A 17,874-nucleotide genomic window follows, 5' to 3' on the forward strand; every position below is an offset into this window, starting at 1 on the left:
ATGTACATCTAAACATACACCAACTCAAATTTATACAGAAACGTACATAAAAATATGAACGTAAAAATGCTTTTTTTAAATGAAAATTATTATAATTGACCTCACTCGTTTCCAGCAAATCGAATTTATACCGACACGTTCATAAAAATATGCACGTGAAGAAAATAGTTTTTCTTAAGTAAAAGTGGTATAAGAGTAAACTTAAAACAAATTATTAGTAAAAAACTTAATAGGTTAAATATGTTCGTAAAATTGTGCCAAGTAGCACAAATGCCAAACCACCGCCAGCGACCACCAACGTCAGAAGAGCTTGTAAAAATAAAATAAATAAAAAAGAAAAAATAACACCGAACAAAAAACATATGAAAAATCATTGAACCACGCACGCCCGTTGTGGCGTGTTAATGCGAGAAATTTGACAGAAACTTAAAACGTAGAAAAAAATAATTAAGTCGATCTAGGACCTGCTCGTTGCGACGAACTTGTCAAACGTAGAAACATAGACGCGTTGCGACTGTCCTGTCAAACGGGAAAAAACAGACGAAAAAACATGAACCCCACACGCACATTGTGGCGTGTTGACTCGCAAAATTAGAACGAAAGTAGAACAAAAAACTTACGAAAGATGAAAAGTATGAGGGGACCAAAGTTGAAAATAAAAAAAGTGTTGGGGTTGAATTGCCAAATTTGAAAAGCTTTGGTTTAAACTAAAAAAATGTCAAAGGGGTTAAAATGTGAAAGATAAAAACCTTTGGGTTAAAAGTAAAAAATGAACTTTTTTTTTAAAAACTCCCAATGCATATATTACAAGGCCCATTCTATACACACCCCCCCTCCTTCCTGATTACACCCCCCCCCTCTTGTGAGAGGAAAACTGTCGGTCCCACACAGGCCCCACCTGTAAGTATGTGAGAGGAGGGGGGTGAAAAAAGTAAATAGGGGGGGTGTAGAAAGTAGCACTCATATTACAACTACCTAAAGCAACAAATTACCCATTACCCATTACCCAATACTATAATTTGTAACATTTTTAGGCATAGTGATGTGGTACCTTAGGCTTTGAGAGTTTTTCAAAAAAAAAATGATTTATTTACTTTTAGCTCAAAACTATTTGATTTTCTTACTTTTAACCCCAAAACTTTTCATCTTTACTTCTAACCCAAAGCTGTTTGACTTTTTTTTTTTTTAATTTTAACCCCAAAACTTTGGTTCTCTATACTTTTCATTTTTCACAAAATTTTCGTTTTATGTTCAGTGATCTAAATTTTGCGAGTTAACACGGCGCAACGCGTGTGTGTGGTTAAGCGTTTTTACGTTATCTATTTTTTTCGTTTGACAGGTTCATCGTAACGCATGAGTCCTAGATCGACTTAGTTATTCTTGTATATGTTTTTAGTTTCGGTTTAATTTCTTCGCATTAACACGCCGCAACTTCAGTGTTGATAGTCGTTGACGATAGTGTGGCATCGGTGTTCGCCCCCGCGTGCTTAATCCTAGTTGTTTCTAATTCATATATTGGAAATTACTTTTTTTTTTCTATATTTAACTCACTTTTAAAAAAACCTCTCTATATTTATTATTATTATTATTATTATTATTATTATTATTATTATTATTATTATTATTATTATTATTATTATTATTATTATTATTTCTTTCTCTTTCTTCCAATTACAATCTTAAACTCTTTTTTATATATAAATATTATCAAAATTTGAGTTAAATTTTATAAATTTCAACACATCATTATATCGTGTATATTATTATTTACGTCTTGATATAAAATTTATAAAAAGTTGAGTCACCATCTATAAATATTTTTATAAACTGAATATGTCTTGGTTTTTATAAGTATATAAAAAGTTGAGTCACCTTCTATAAATTTTTTTATAAACTGAATATGTCTTAGTTTTTATAAGTATATATTCGAATTTATAAAATAACTAGGATTTAACCCCGCGCGCATTGCGGCGCGCTAAGCCTAGTAGTTCTATAAACTTATAATTGGTAGAGTAAAAAGGGGGCAAATTACACACTTTCTACACACAAACGGCGTTTTGATTGGGTACCAACATGAATGCAATAACATCTTACAAAATAATAATGCTAGAAAAAGCAGATTGCAATATCATCTATTAACCTTCAGTGTTGGAAGTTGGTTATTCTCAACTTGCAGTTTTGCAAGGTCTTTCATGAGAGTCTAAACCTGCCCATATAAATCACGCTTAATAGAATTACATCTTTTTACTTTGAATGAAACCAATAATATTCATCTTAAAATTGAAAAAAATAGATACAAATACCTAACATCTTGACGCCATGATGAACTTACAACCTCTATCTCACCAGTCAGAACCTGTATCATGTTGAGTACAATCATGTTTTAACGAAAGAAGATTTTTTTAAATTATTATAAAAATATTGGAAATAGATTTATGGGGTTTTTATTACATTAAAGGAGACTTTCAACCCATAACATCAGCTGCAGCTTGCTAGCAATTACAGGTCTACAACCTCAAAAGGGGAGTAAAAGAGACTTGTAGACATTACACATAATGCCCAATTTACCGGTACCACAATTGTAAAATGGTTTTCTTTTTCTTTTTTCACCTTTAATGTTTACGCTATCAAAAGTGGAACATAATATTGAACCCGCCCAAAAAAATCCCAAACCAAGTAACCAAAGATCACATCGCAAGCATGTAATATTGAGCCCATTTCCAAAACCAGATAAGAATGTAAGATTGGCAACTTACCACTCTTCTATGAACATAAAAAGACCCGTGTGATTGCTTGAGCGGAAGAAAGTTAATTGGGATGTTTGACTATGTATGGAACACTTGAGCTACAACCAAATAAGATAGAAAAAACACCTGGTTAGTAACCCTATCATCATTTTCAAAGTTTAAAAATGATAAACTAATAAAAGTCACTTGATATAGCAAATAGTAGTTCGCCTTTCAGGAATTAAATTACAGGAGTAACACACGCACCCATAGTCTTATCACAAAAGTCGAATATCTATCAATAACATATACAAACGTGAAAAAAAATCAAATCAGAGAACTTAGAACATGTTTCTTAAGAAGCTGAACACTCTTGCGAACGAACAATATGAATTATTATTGTTTGGCTGTGAGATTTCGAACGAAGTTTAAATTGGACCAAACAAACTAAATGAGTTTTGACTTTTGAGTGTGATATACCAATTACCAAGCTTACTGAAACATTATCATTACCAAATAGATATAGATACAAAGAGCCAAAACCACAATTCCAATCCTTTAGCTGTCAGATGAACAACATCCCAGCAAAGTAGCAAAGTCTTCGATGTTTGCTCGCACCAGATCTGAAGATGTTGGGAAGGCTACGACGAGTTAAAACATGACTTGGTTTCTAGTGTTGGTCGACGCCATGTTCACCGTTCTCGCAATACACCGCTGCTCTCTCATTTTCTCTCTCCATCACCTCTTTTTGTAATTCTTTCTTTCTTCTTTGAATTAAACTATAAAAGCTAATAGTTGATTGAAGAAGACAGGTGGTAAACATATACATGACCATACATCTAGACAAACAGAGAAGAAACTAAATTGAAAATAAACAGGAGGTGGAAGAAGAGAGAAAAGCAGTAGGGGAAGAATCAAGCCTCAGATTGACCTAACGCCAGACACCGCTTTGGCACTATTCATTAAGCCTTGAAAAAACAGGTGGTCTGGTCAGGTAACTGGTCAAAAGGGTTATGACCAAAACAGGCCCGGGTTGAAAGAAGTCGTTTGTGACAACTCGTAATTCGAACCTACTTTGTGTAACGTTACGTGCAAATGTGAACTATATTAATTGATTTAATGCATGATTGTTATGATTATTTGCTTTGTGTTATGTAATGTATGTATGTATGTATATAATGGCCCAAACGCACAACATGATCCGATCGCACAACACACACCCGATCGCACAAGCCCACTTGGGGCCGTATCCATTGTAATCGGACCAAAGGGGCAGCCCGTGATGGGCCGGCCCACTCCTTTTCTACGCAAACAAACACCCACCTTAGGGGTTGTTCTCTCATTTAGTTACAAAACATCCTCACACACTCAAACCCTAGTATCTTTCTCTCTCGTTTTGCTTTGGAACCCGACGACCATCACTTCCCTTTCTCACTCGAAGATCATTCCCGAATCGGATTACCCACTATCAATTGGTTAGTGTTTTATTATTTGTTGATTTATGTTATGTGATTACACATGTCCTAGATGATACATGATTGTTGATGATGTTTAATGATTGTAATCGGCCGTATGTTTAACATGATTGATTATGTTGTTGAAGGATAGTGTTCTTGATAATCGGATCACATGTATAATTGATAATGTTCATACGATTTGGATTGCATGATCTAGAGTTAGAACCGAACACATGGTAATCGGCTGTGATATGATATCTATCGGATGAATGTTGTGATTATTACGATTAGGATGCATGTTAGTAACCAAGGTCATGAGCCTGTTAATGTGATTAACTTTATGGATGTTGTTCTTGTTCACGATTATGATTATGTTAGGATTCATACGAAATTCATGATAGAAACTCTTGATTGATCGAATACTGATTAAATTGGAAACTGTTAGCGATGATTTAATTGATTGAATGTAAATAAGGAAACCAATGAATGCTTGTAACCGATTGCATGAAATCCGGAACTTTTAAATCACTCGCACAAGACCTCTTGGTAGCACAAGAGGTCCATTCGCACAAGAGGACCCGAACGTACAAGCGGTCCCCAGTCGCACAAGGATCTTTGAGTCGCACAAGATTGTTGTCTGTTTATTAAATTGGGTCGTATGTTTATATAATGGGCTGATTTAATTGGATCGCACAAGCGATGTTTCTTGATAACTGTTGGGCCTTAGAGCCCAAAGGCCAATCGCACAAAGGACACTGATCGCATAAGGTTAATTGGACCACACAAGTTGTTATGTTGGGCCGGGTGTACCATTTGGGCTGGGCTAGTCCGATCGCACAATTCCAACGGATCGCACAAGATATAGTTACTCTTTGGGCCGTATATGTTTGGACATCTTATATATGTTGGGCTTACTTATATGTTGGGCCGGGTTATTCTTGTATCGCACAACTTGTTGTGGATCGCACAAGGTTGTGCTGAACGCACAACAGGTTGGGCCTACTATCTTTTGGGCTTGGTTATTTAAATCGCTCAAGTACGAATACGATATGCTCTTGACTGTTAACGTACCAAACGTGTTGCCATGAACTATACGTGCTCGTGATTTGTTAGACTATGTGTAAACATACGTGCATTACTTTAGTCAAAACCTGACTTGTATGGTAACCCTGTTAGGACGTGGTTGACCACTCTTAGTTCAAGAAACCTTTTGTGTATCTGCCGAGCAAACCAAGGTGAGTTCACACAGCCAAGGCATGGGGTTCCCAGGGTGGGAATGGGATTGAATGATTTATTCGTACATACTTAGTTAATCGAACCTAATGATATGATCCTCGGGTGAGGAAGAGTAATGATAAGATACGGCTAGACTAGTATACCAATTGAACTAATCGTCGCACTCACGCCAGGGGTTGGCCACGATATTATGACTAATCATTCGCACACATGCCTAGGAAGGCCGCGAACTATACATTCTAAAACTTCGCACACATGCCAGGGTGGCCGCGATACAAATATACATAGTCTAGGATATTCGGGAATATTTCCCCTAATCTTCGCATACATGCCGAGAGGGCCGCGATGGAAACTAATACGAGATATGACTTAACAAACGAACATAATGCTATTCATACTATTACAATTACTGAACTGTACACTGTGAACTCGCTCAACTAGTTGTTGACTCTCTGCTGCATGCCTTGCAGGACCTTAGGTACTTATGGAGCTTGCACAAGGAGGAGCAGGTCGTTGTGGGCAATGGATCGTGAATGCTTGTTAAACGTTTATGACATTACACACTTAATACTTATGTTTGGGTTTTTACATTTATGCTTCCGCTACACTTGATTATGTTGGTTTGAAAACACCTTTCGTATTGTTGAATAACGATTACTACTTATTTACATGTTCAATATGATTGGTGGCTTGATCCTGGTCATGTCACGCCTCCAAGTGGTGGTACTCCGCATGTGGATTTTTGGGGGTGTGACAGATTGGTATCAGAGCCATTGGTTATAGAGAAATTGGTTTTAATATGGGAAAAACATTTTTATTAAAACCAGACTATAAGCAGAACAGTGCTCTCAACAATCCACAACGACGCTTCGCTCCACGTGCAAGACTCGACATTCTAGGTAATATGGTTTATGTTTATTACCTGCATGCTAGAACTATATAGAACTTTGCTCGTATACGCTTAGATACACATGACACTTTTGCTAGAGAATACCTATGTGCTTACACTCTTCTGTCATCGCACTACTCGCGAACCATTCTCACTTATGCTACTTTTACTATGAAGATCATGTCTGGATGAATTAACATGACTCAAGCCCAGTTGACGGCTCTCATTAACGAACAAGTTGATGCGGCACTTGCAGCCGCTCAAGCAGGAGGTATATCCTGTAGTCATAGCACACACTAGGATTTTTAGATCCTACACTCCTAAACCAACTCTCGTGTTTAAACTTTGTCCTATTCGTACACAATAGGTCAACCCGCACAGCAACCTGTCTGCACATTCAAAAACTTCATGGACTGTCGTCCAAGCACATTCAGTGGCACGGAAGGAGCAGTGGGACTACTCCATTGGTTTGAGAAGCTCGAATCGGTATTCGAGATGTGTGAATGCCCTGAGGCTCGCAGGGTCAAGTACGCCACTGGCACGTTGGAAGGAATCGCGCTAACCTGGTGGAACACGCAAGTACAGATACTAGGGTTGGCAGCTGCTAACGCCACCCCTTGGAATGAATTCAAGGAACTTATCAAAAGGGAATACTGCACGCGTGATGACATCCACAAGTTGGAAGATGAGTTTTACCATCTGAAAATGACGGGCTCAGAGATTGAAGCTTATACGAAACGGTCGAACGAACTGGCCATCTTGTGTCCAACTATGGTGGACCCTCCAGTGAAGCGCATTAAGTTGTACCTCAAGGGACTTGCGTCGGAGATCCAGAGCCATGTGACATCGGCTAACCTCAACAACATCCAAGACATTCAGCGTCTTGCTCATCGCCTCACCGACCAAGCAGTGGAACAGAACAAGCTGCCAAAGCGCATCAGTGCTACCACTACTGCTGTTACTACTTCTGCTACTGCCAGTGACAACAAGAGAAAATGGGAGGGAGATTCCAGCAAGGGATCAGTTTCTGTTCAGTCTCAAGCACAGCAGCGCAAGACAAATGACTACCAAAATCCCAGTCAGCACTCTTCAGGCAATCAGGGGCAGGGTGGATATCGGGGATTTCACCCACTATGTAATAAGTGTAACAGACACCACAGTGGACGGTGTCGCAAAGAACGTTGTCAGAGATGCCTCAAGTTAGGGCATGAAGCTAAAGACTGTAGGAGTGCGAGACCCGCAAATCAGAACCAGCAACTGCAACTGCCAGCTCCTCAGAACTCGCAGCAGCAGCCACAGCGTGGAAACCGGGGGTGTTTCCAGTGTGGGGCAGAAGGTCATTTCAAACGTGATTGCCCTCAATTGAACCAGAACCAGAACCGCAACAACAACAATCACCAGGGCAACGGGAACAACAACAACAGGGGAAACAACAACAATGGCAACGAAGCAAGGGGACGTGCTTTCGTACTAGGTCGAGGTGACGCAATGAACGATCCCAATGTGGTTATGGGTAAGTTTCTTCTCGACGATATTTACATTACCGTTTTGTTTGATTCGGGCGCTGATACAAGAGATATATCATTGAAAGTCAGTAAATTCTTAAAACGTGCACCAACACTCTTAACCACCAAACATGTAGTAGAATTAGCTAATGGTAAGAGTCTAGAAGCCACGCAGGTAGTCAGGGGTTGTAGTATTGTTTTAGCCGGTCAAGCTTTCTCCATTGATCTTATTCCCATAGTCTTGGGAAGTTTCGATATCGTCAACGGGATGGATTGGTTATCCCAACATCAGGCAGAAATCTTATGCAGCGAGAAGATCATTCGTATTCCCCATTCTGGTCAGGAACCTCTCGAAGTTCAAGGCGACAAGAGTGGTGCTGTGGTTGGTATCATCTCTTTCTTGAAGGCTCAGAAATGTTTGCGGAAAGGTCACACCGCCATTCTAGCACTTGTCACTGATGCCTCAGCAAAAGAAAAGAAATTGGAAGACATTCCAGTTGTACGCGACTTCCCTCAGGTGTTTCCTGAAGATTTACCTGCTCTATCGCCTCATCGTCAGGTCGAATTTCAAATCGAGCTCGCTCCAGGAGCAGCACACATAGCTCGAGCACCGTATCGTTTGGCTCCAACAGAGCTGGAAGAACTGTCAAAGTAGCTACAAGAGCTCTTAGAAAAGGGCTTCATTCGTCCAAGCTCTTCGCCTTGGGGAGCTCCAGTGTTATTTGTGAAAAAGAAGGACGGTACCTTCAGGATGTGCATAGACTACCGGGAACTCAACAAGGTGACGGTGAATAACCGTTATCCTCTTCCACGAATTGACGACTTATTCGACCAGTTGAAAGGGTCGTGTTACTACTCTAAGATAGACTTGAGGTCAGGATACCATCAGCTGAGAGTCCGGGATGAAGACGTTTCTAAGACAGCATTCAGAACTCGCTACGGTCACTACGAGTTTCTTGTCATGTCGTTCGGGTTAACGAACGCACCTGCCGTATTTATGGACCTTATGAACAGGGTGTGCAAACCCTACTTAGACAAATTTGTGATAGTATTTATTGACGACATTCTAATCTACTCCAAGAGTCAGGAGGAACACGAGCAGCACTTACGACTTATTTTGGAAGTCCTACGAAAGGAACAGCTGTACGCTAAATTTTCTAAATGTGACTTCTGGCTTCGAGAAGTCCACTTTCTAGGCCATGTGGTAAACAAGGATGGGATCCATGTTGATCCATCCAAGGTAGATTCGATCAGGAACTGGCCTGCACCACGTACACCAACGGAAATACGCCAATTCTTGGGTTTGGCGGGATACTACAGACGGTTTATCAAGGACTTTTCAAAGATTGCTCAGCCGCTTACACTACTGACACAGAAGGGTGTCACCTACCGTTGGGGCAACACTCAGGAAACCGCTTTTCAGCACTTAAAGGATAGACTTTGCAGTGCACCTATCCTCTCATTGCCAGAGGGCACGTACGATTTCGTGGTATACTGTGATGCATCCATCCAGGGTCTTGGATGTGTGTTAATGCAGCGCGACAGGGTCATTGCTTACGCTTCGCTCCAACTTAAGGTTCACGAACGGAACTACACGACGCACGATTTAGAGCTGGGAGCTGTTGTTTTTGCACTCAAGATATGGCGACACTACCTGTACGGTACCAAGTGCACTATTTACACTGATCACAGGAGTCTCGAGCATATCTTCAGACAGAAGGAATTGAATATGCGTCAACGTCGATGGGTTAAACTACTTAACGATTACGAATGCGCCATCAAGTACCATCCAGGCAAAGCCAATGTTGTGGCTGACACTCTCAGCCGAAAGGACACTCTACCTAGACGCGTACGAGCATTGCAGCTCACCATTCAGTCTAGCCTTCCTGCACAGATACGAGATGCTCAGGTAGAAGCATTGAAACCAGAGAACGTCAGGGCTGAAGCCCTACGCGGCTCAAGGCAGCGATTAGAACAGAAGGAAGACGATGCCTATTATGTAACGGGGCGTATTTGGGTCCCACTTTATGGCGGACTACGCGAACTTGTAATGGACGAAGCTCACAAGTCCCGCTACTCAGTACATCCAGGGTCGGATAAAATGTACCACGACATTAGAACTACTTATTGGTGGCCTAGCATGAAGGCCCACATCGCTACCTACGTCAGAAAGTGCTTGACTTGTGCAAAAGGCAAGGCAGAATATCAGAAACCAGTAGGGTTACTTCAGCAACCAAAGATACCACAGTGGAAATGGGAGGAAATTTCCATGGATTTCGTTACTGGTCTGCCTAGATCCCAGCGTGGGAACGATACAATTTGGGTGATCGTGGACCGACTCACCAAGTCTGCTCATTTCCTAGCAATCAAAGAAACAGACAAGTTTTCCACACTAGCAGACATATACTTGAAAGAAGTAGTCTCAAGGCACGGGGTGCCCACCTCTATCATTTCAGATCGTGATGCACGATTCACGTCAGAACTATGGAAAACTATGCACAAAGCTTTTGGCTCTCGGTTAGATATGAGCACGGCATATCACCCTCAGACGGATGGACAGTCTGAGCGCACGATTCAAACTTTGGAAGACATGCTTCGGGCATGTGTAATCGATTTCGGCAACAGCTGGGAAAAGCATCTCCCTTTGGTGGAGTTCTCGTACAATAACAGTTATCACACCAGCATTCAAGCCGCTCCATTCGAGGCATTGTACGAGCGTAAATGTCGGTCACCTCTCTGTTGGGCAGAGGTGGGGGATAGTCAGATCACGGGTCCAGAACTTATAGTGGACACCACAGAAAAGATTGCACAAATACGACAACGCATGGCGGCAGCACGCGACCGTCAGAAAGACTACGCGGATAAGCGTAGGAAGCCATTGGAATTTCAGGTCGGGGACCGGGTTTTACTCAAAGTCTCACCCTAGAAGGGTGTAGTTCGTTTTGGCAAACGGGGCAAACTCAATCCGCGGTATGTCGGACCATTCGAGATCAAAGAAAGAATAGGCAAAGTAGCCTACAGACTGAACCTACCAGCTGAACTCGGGGCAGTTCACAATGTTTTTCACGTGTCGAATCTGAAGAAATGCCTGTTAGATGAGACCCTTATAATTCCTTTGAAAGAGATCACTATCGACGAGCAGTTGCACTTCGTCGAGGAACCAGTTGAAATCACGGACCGGGATGTTAAGGTCCTCAAAAACAAGAGAATCCCTCTTGTTCGAGTTCGTTGGAACTCCCGTCGTGGCCCAGAGTACAACTGGGAACGCGAAGACCAGATGACAGAAAAGTATCCCCAGTTATTCGAAACTAATGCAACTACTACTGAGGCTGAAGCTACTACTGCGGAATTTCGGGACGAAATTCCAAATCAACGGGGGGAGGATGTGACACCCCAAGAAAACCAGTGAACGATATAACCTACCTAGCTTCCTCAGTGAGTGCGTACCAAATTTCGGGACGAAATTTCTTTTTAGTTGGGGATAATGTGACAACTCGTAATTCGAACCTACTTTGTGTAACGTTACGTGCAAATGTGAACTATATTAATTGATTTAATGCATGATTGTTATGATTATTTGCTTTGTGTTATGTAATGTATGTATGTATATAATGGCCCAAACGCACAACATGATCCGATCACACAACACGCACCCGATCGCACAAGCCCACTTGGGGCCGTATCCATTGTAATCGGACCAAAGGGGCAGCCCGTGATGGGCCGGCCCACTCCTTTTCTACGCAAACAAACACCCACCTTAGGGGTTGTTCTCTCATTTAGTTACAAAACATCCTCACACACTCAAACCCTAGTATCTTTCTCTCTCGTTTTGCTTTGGAACCCGACGGCCATCACTTCCCTTTCTCACTCGAAGATCATTCCCAAATCGGATTACCCACTATCAATTGGTTAGTGTTTTATTATTTGTTGATTTATGTTATGTGATTACACATGTCCTAGATGATACATGATTGTTGATGATGTTTAATGATTGTAATCGGCCGTATGTTTAACATGATTGATTATGTTGTTGAAGGATAGTGTTCTTGATAATCGGATCACATGTATAATTGATAATGTTCATACGATTTGGATTGCATGATCTAGAGTTAGAACCGAACACATGGTAATCGGCTGTGATATGATATCTATCGGATGAATGTTGTGATTATTACGATTAGGATGCATGTTAGTAACCAAGGTCATGAGCCTGTTAATGTGATTAACTTTATGGATGTTGTTCTTGTTCACGATTATGATTATGTTAGGATTCATACGAATTTCATGATAGAAACTCTTGATTGATCGAATACTGATTAAATTGGAAACTGTTAGCGATGATTTAATTGATTGAATGTAAATAAGGAAACCAATGAATGCTTGTAACCGATTGCATGAAATCCGGAACTTTTAAATCACTCGCACAAGACCTCTTGGTAGCACAAGAGGTCCATTCGCACAAGAGGACCCGAACGTACAAGCGGTCCCCAGTCGCACAAGGATCTTTGAGTCGCACAAGATTGTTGTCTGTTTATTAAATTGGGTCGTATGTTTATATAATGGGCTGATTTAATTGGATCGCACAAGCGATGTTTCTTGATAACTGTTGGGCCTTAGAGCCCAAAGGCCAATCGCACAAAGGACACTGATCGCATAAGGTTAATTGGACCACACAAGTTGTTATGTTGGGCCGGGTGTACCATTTGGGCTGGGCTAGTCCGATCGCACAATTCCAACGGATCGCACAAGATATAGTTACTCTTTGGGCCGTATATGTTTGGACATCTTATATATGTTGGGCTTACTTATATGTTGGGCCGGGTTATTCTTGTATCGCACAACTTGTTGTGGATCGCACAAGGTTGTGCTGAACGCACAACAGGTTGGGCCTACTATCTTTTGGGCTTGGTTATTTAAATCGCTCAAGTACGAATACGATATGCTCTTGACTGTTAACGTACCAAACGTGTTGCCATGAACTATACGTGCTCGTGATTTGTTAGACTATGTGTAAACATACGTGCATTACTTTAGTCAAAACCTGACTTGTATGGTAACCCTGTTAGGACGTGGTTGACCACTCTTAGTTCAAGAAACCTTTTGTGTATCTGCCGAGCAAACCAAGGTGAGTTCACACAGCCAAGGCATGGGGTTCCCAGGGTGGGAATGGGATTGAATGATTTATTCGTACATACTTAGTTAATCGAACCTAATGATATGATCCTCGGGTGAGGAAGAGTAATGATAAGATACGGCTAGACTAGTATACCAATTGAACTAATCGTCGCACTCACGCCAGGGGTTGGCCACGATATTATGACTAATCATTCGCACACATGCCTAGGAAGGCCGCGAACTATACATTCTAAAACTTCGCACACATGCCAGGGTGGCCGCGATACAAATATACATAGTCTAGGATATTCGGGAATATTTCCCCTAATCTTCGCATACATGCCGAGAGGGCCGCGATGGAAACTAATACGAGACATGACTTAACAAACGAACATAATGCTATTCATACTATTACAATTACTGAACTGTATACTGTGAACTCGCTCAACTAGTTGTTGACTCTCTGCTGCATGCCTTGCAGGACCTTAGGTACTTATGGAGCTTGCACAAGGAGGAGCAGGTCGTTGTGGGCAATGGATCGTGAATGCTTGTTAAACGTTTATGACATTACACACTTAATACTTATGTTTGGGTTTTTACATTTATGCTTCCGCTACACTTGATTATGTTGGTTTGAAAACACCTTTCGTATTGTTGAATAACGATTACTACTTATTTACATATTTAATATGATTGGTGGCTTGATCCTGGTCATGTCACGCCTCCAAGCGGTGGTACTCCGCGTGTGGATTTTTGGGGGTGTGACATCGTTCTAGGAAAAAAAACTTCCCAAAGTGGGTTCACCCGCTATATATACGTGTAAAAAATGGCTATCTATACCAAGCAAAATAAGAATAAGTGTATAATTTGTATCCTTTGCGACTAAAATGTTACATATTCAACTTATCGTATAAACATCAAAATGAAGAGGTCAAATTTCGTGTAAAACCTATGAACTGTATCTTTGAGTTGAAGATGTTGTCTTTTTTTCATCAACGTACTTGACAAAGCTCCTAAAACACTAATATGTCCGATCTTAATGCATATATAATACCATGAACATATATTCTTATCTTGGTTTTAAAAAGTGAGAGGCGCACAAAAGCGACGAAGTCTAAAATCGAGGCGCGGAGCACAAAAGCGACAGGATTTCGTACCTGAGGCGCAAGCTAATTATATATATATATATTATCAGAACTTGCAGAACTGTTTATAGCCACTCATTTTATCCTATATAGTATTTTTTTTAAATATTAAATCTAAGGGTATTAACGTCAATTTGTATATTTTTAAATCTTCACATGATTTCAAATCTCCTAAATTATCTCATGTTGCAAGGAATCTTTTTCTTTTTTTTACGTTTATTGCATGAATTACTGAACTTCCTAATTAAGTTTTTATTTTTTTATTTTTGTTCCTCATACTAATTTTTATCGAATACATAGATTTACACATTCCTATTAATTTGAACCAAGTATAATATGTTTTGCTCAGTCTTCATTCCTTTTTTTTAATCTAGTAAGATATATTACATTGATTTAAATGTTACATATATTTCATAAGTTTTTTTAATTCCGTTAGTCATTTGTTGTTTGTTTCTTGTTAGTTATAGATTCACAAATGTCACTTTGAGTAAGCCTACCATTTTATGTGCTTAACATATTTCTCTTTTACAAAGTAGTATGTTTTTTCTTCATTTCACAAATTACATATGTGTATTCTGTGTATTTACATATATGTAAAATTCTTTACGTCTGTGTAAAGTACTTTATGTGTCTCTAAACCACTTATTAATATGTGTAAAATCTTTTAAATACATATATGTAATGTATTTACATGTATGTACATTTTTGAAGTGATAAACTATTTTTATATGTGTTAATTATTAATATATGTGTAAGTATAATATTTACATATGTAAATATCTGTATTGATCATCAATTTCTTTAAAATTGATATCTATTTACATATATGTAAATATTTAATATACATTTAAACATAACATCTACATGTTATGTAAATATTCATATTGATAATCACTTTCTTCAAAGTGAATGTCTATTTACATATTTGTAATATTTACGTATGTGTAAGTGAATCTATATATATTAATAAATGAGATGATGTGGGCTATGTATCCTTGAATGGTGAAGCCATTTTGATGATGTGGCAACCATTGGTTTAGTGGAGTTTGATTTTGGGAGGGAATTGATGTAATTCTCTATAAACAAACCAAGTTTCACAAAACACAAACAAAAAAAAACCAAAGATACACCGGATCCGGATTTGAATGGGCCGGTTTTCAGGTTATCCAAATAACCCATATTGAATCCGGATCCTTTAAATTGATTTCACTCAATGATTTTGCATAACATTCTTCTTGAGTCTTCTTCTTTCTCTCTCTGTTCTCTCTCTTCTACCTACCATATTCGATTACAAACCCTAAATCAACATACCATCTCCGATCATCAAAATACTATAGCCGATCATCATCTAAGGTGACGAATCTTTCAAGAATTACAGGTAAATGTATTTCATCAAACCTATCAGTTCCACAAAATCTCACATACCGACAATCATCTTCTATCACTTTAACCTAATGGTGTTCTTGATTCTTTGAAACATTCGACAGAGATCCAAGGTTGCAACTGTTTTTATCTGTTATTTAGATGTTTCTGAATCTTTTTCTTTATTCGCTACCAATTATTTTGTTATTAACTTCATCTACGATTGTTTTCTTTCAGATCCGAACATAAAAATTGCAGGTATGTTGTTTATTCAGATGAGAGTACAAGATGTTGATTATTTTCTTATTCAAAACGAGATTTGTTCTATTACTCTTCATTCATTTTATTTCCTTTTTTCAAACAGAACCCTAATCTACCGCCACCATAGCCATCATCAACATGGTATTCTCCATTGTTCATCGATCTAGAATTCATCATCAATGGGTACGAATTAACTCTTTTAGTTTTGGTTTTTTGATTGTTAAAGTTTTGTAGGTGATAACGGAATCTTTTTTTATTTCGATTCAATCTCATTTGGGAGGATTTTTTTGTTTCCTCGATAATATAAGGTATTGCAGTTTTGACTGTTCTTTGTTTTAGATTTTAACTCAGTTTCTGTAATTAGACATTTTGTTTCTATAAACAGATTACGGTTTTTTTTTGTTAGTAATAAATTTTGTATTGTATTAATTACCAATCCATTAAAGATTTTGTTTATTTTATTTATGGTCTGATATGTTTTTCCGGAATATTGATTTTGTTTCTATAAATAAATTGTTTCTATATTAGATTATTATGTATTGTAAGTGTTTAATCCCAATTTTTGAAGATTTCTCTGTATTTTTTGTGTTGTTCTTTATGATATACATTATCCGATTTAATCACTGTTTTTTGCAAACAATATCAAGATCGGAGGTTTGTTATCATCATCTACATTCTCTGATTTATGTAATATCTATGAACGTTAGTCATTTCTTGGGCATTTATCAAACTTACTGATTTTGGTTTATTTTGATTTTCATGTGAATCCCTAAATCTTGGATAACAATCGGACAAACGATCATTAAACAAACAACAGAGGTTAGTTGAATGTTATAGTTGTTTTCTTTTTTTTTAAGTTTGTAATATTTGATTTTATCCTTTCTGTTCGTTTTTTTTTCAAAAATTAATAATATATGTTCTGAATGATTTATGGTTTGTTTTTCTCATGGTGAACCCTCCATCTTTTGTGACAATCGAACTCGGAGTGTTCGTCAACCAAAACAGGTTAGTTCAATTTTCTTGGTGTTTGTTTATTGATATCTATAGTCTTTGGTTTTAAGTTTTGCCTTTATGCTTTATTTTGAAAGTTTATGTGATTATCTTTTGAAGTTCATATGGTTTCTTTATCAATTATATTTTTTTCTATTTAGTTAGTTGTTAATTCTTTAAGGATACATTTAATTTCTTTTTAAAGTTTTTTTTTTTGTTTCTATAAAAAAATTACTGTTTTAAGTTTAATTTTTTGTATTCGGAATTATTATTCGGTTTCTGTAAATAGACAGTCTTTCTATAAATAGATCACCTTTATATTTTTTAAAAACATTGATTACTTCCTTTGTAGTTATGGGTCCTAAAAACAACGCTCCTTCGTTGTTAAAGTTGATTGATACGATCTTATTAGTTGAACTTTATTTAACATTGTTACTAATGTGGACTTGTTATCTGTAGTCGAAACACAAGGAGAAGCCACAGACTACCGAAAGTCATGTTGAAGAAGGAGTTGCTGGGGATAGTGTTGGTCACTTTCAACTTCCAAATTTTGAGTCTTTTTTTAATGTATGTAACTATGTTTTAATATATATTAACAAACTTTAACAACCAGTACATTGTTGTATTCTTATATTTTTATATTTATGATGTCATTTTTTAGGATACTGACGACTACAAGTTTGATCGACATATAGCTGCTCTAATTGAGATGGAAGATGCTAAGAAGCTAGTAAGTGTATACGTTCAAATTATTAATAGATCTTAGTTATATGATTAGTTAATTTTGTAAAGTCAACCCTTTTTATTTGATGAATATGATTAGTTATATGATTATACAGTTTCTCTTTTTATAAATTTGTATTTATGTTAATTTGTTTTATCTAATTAAAAACTATACGGTTTCCTTAATTATGGTATTTTTAAAAATGATTTTTTATGATTTGAATTTTTCATCATATATTACTAAAAATATTATCTTTTCTAATTTTATATAAAAAGATCATTTGTTCTTCAATCATTATTCCATTTAAAAAAACATCTCTTTGGTTAATGTACATTGGATAGGTAAACTATGTTTGTTTTTAAAGTCATATTATTTTGTTTTTCCACAGTCTATTAATTTTTTTTGTTGTCTTCATAGCTACAATGGAAAACCAAGGTGACATCACCTTGCTGAACGATATCGAT

At 38.0% G+C, this 17,874-nt stretch overlaps 1 long non-coding RNA gene across 2 annotated transcripts in view; it reads right to left on the reverse strand.

Annotated features, from left to right (window-relative positions):
• Nucleotides 1–1,973: 1,973 nt before the first annotated feature.
• Nucleotides 1,974–17,874, reverse strand: part of LOC110899374 — a 49,615-nt gene continuing 33,714 nt past the window's right edge. Inside the window, exons 1-4 of one of the 2 annotated variants that reach the window (XR_002570225.2) lie at nucleotides 3,240–3,319; nucleotides 2,757–2,845; nucleotides 2,304–2,356; nucleotides 1,974–2,206 (exon numbers count right to left, since the gene is read on the reverse strand). This is a non-coding gene — a long non-coding RNA (uncharacterized LOC110899374). Of the gene's footprint in view, nucleotides 2,207–2,303; nucleotides 2,357–2,756; nucleotides 2,846–3,239; nucleotides 3,320–17,874 lie in introns of those variants that run through there. The other variant, XR_004877726.1, reaches the window with a different exon arrangement.

The sequence above is a fragment of the Helianthus annuus genome, chromosome 13 (genome assembly GCF_002127325.2).
Source record: "Helianthus annuus cultivar XRQ/B chromosome 13, HanXRQr2.0-SUNRISE, whole genome shotgun sequence".
Classification (NCBI taxonomy): Eukaryota; Viridiplantae; Streptophyta; class Magnoliopsida; order Asterales; family Asteraceae; genus Helianthus; species Helianthus annuus.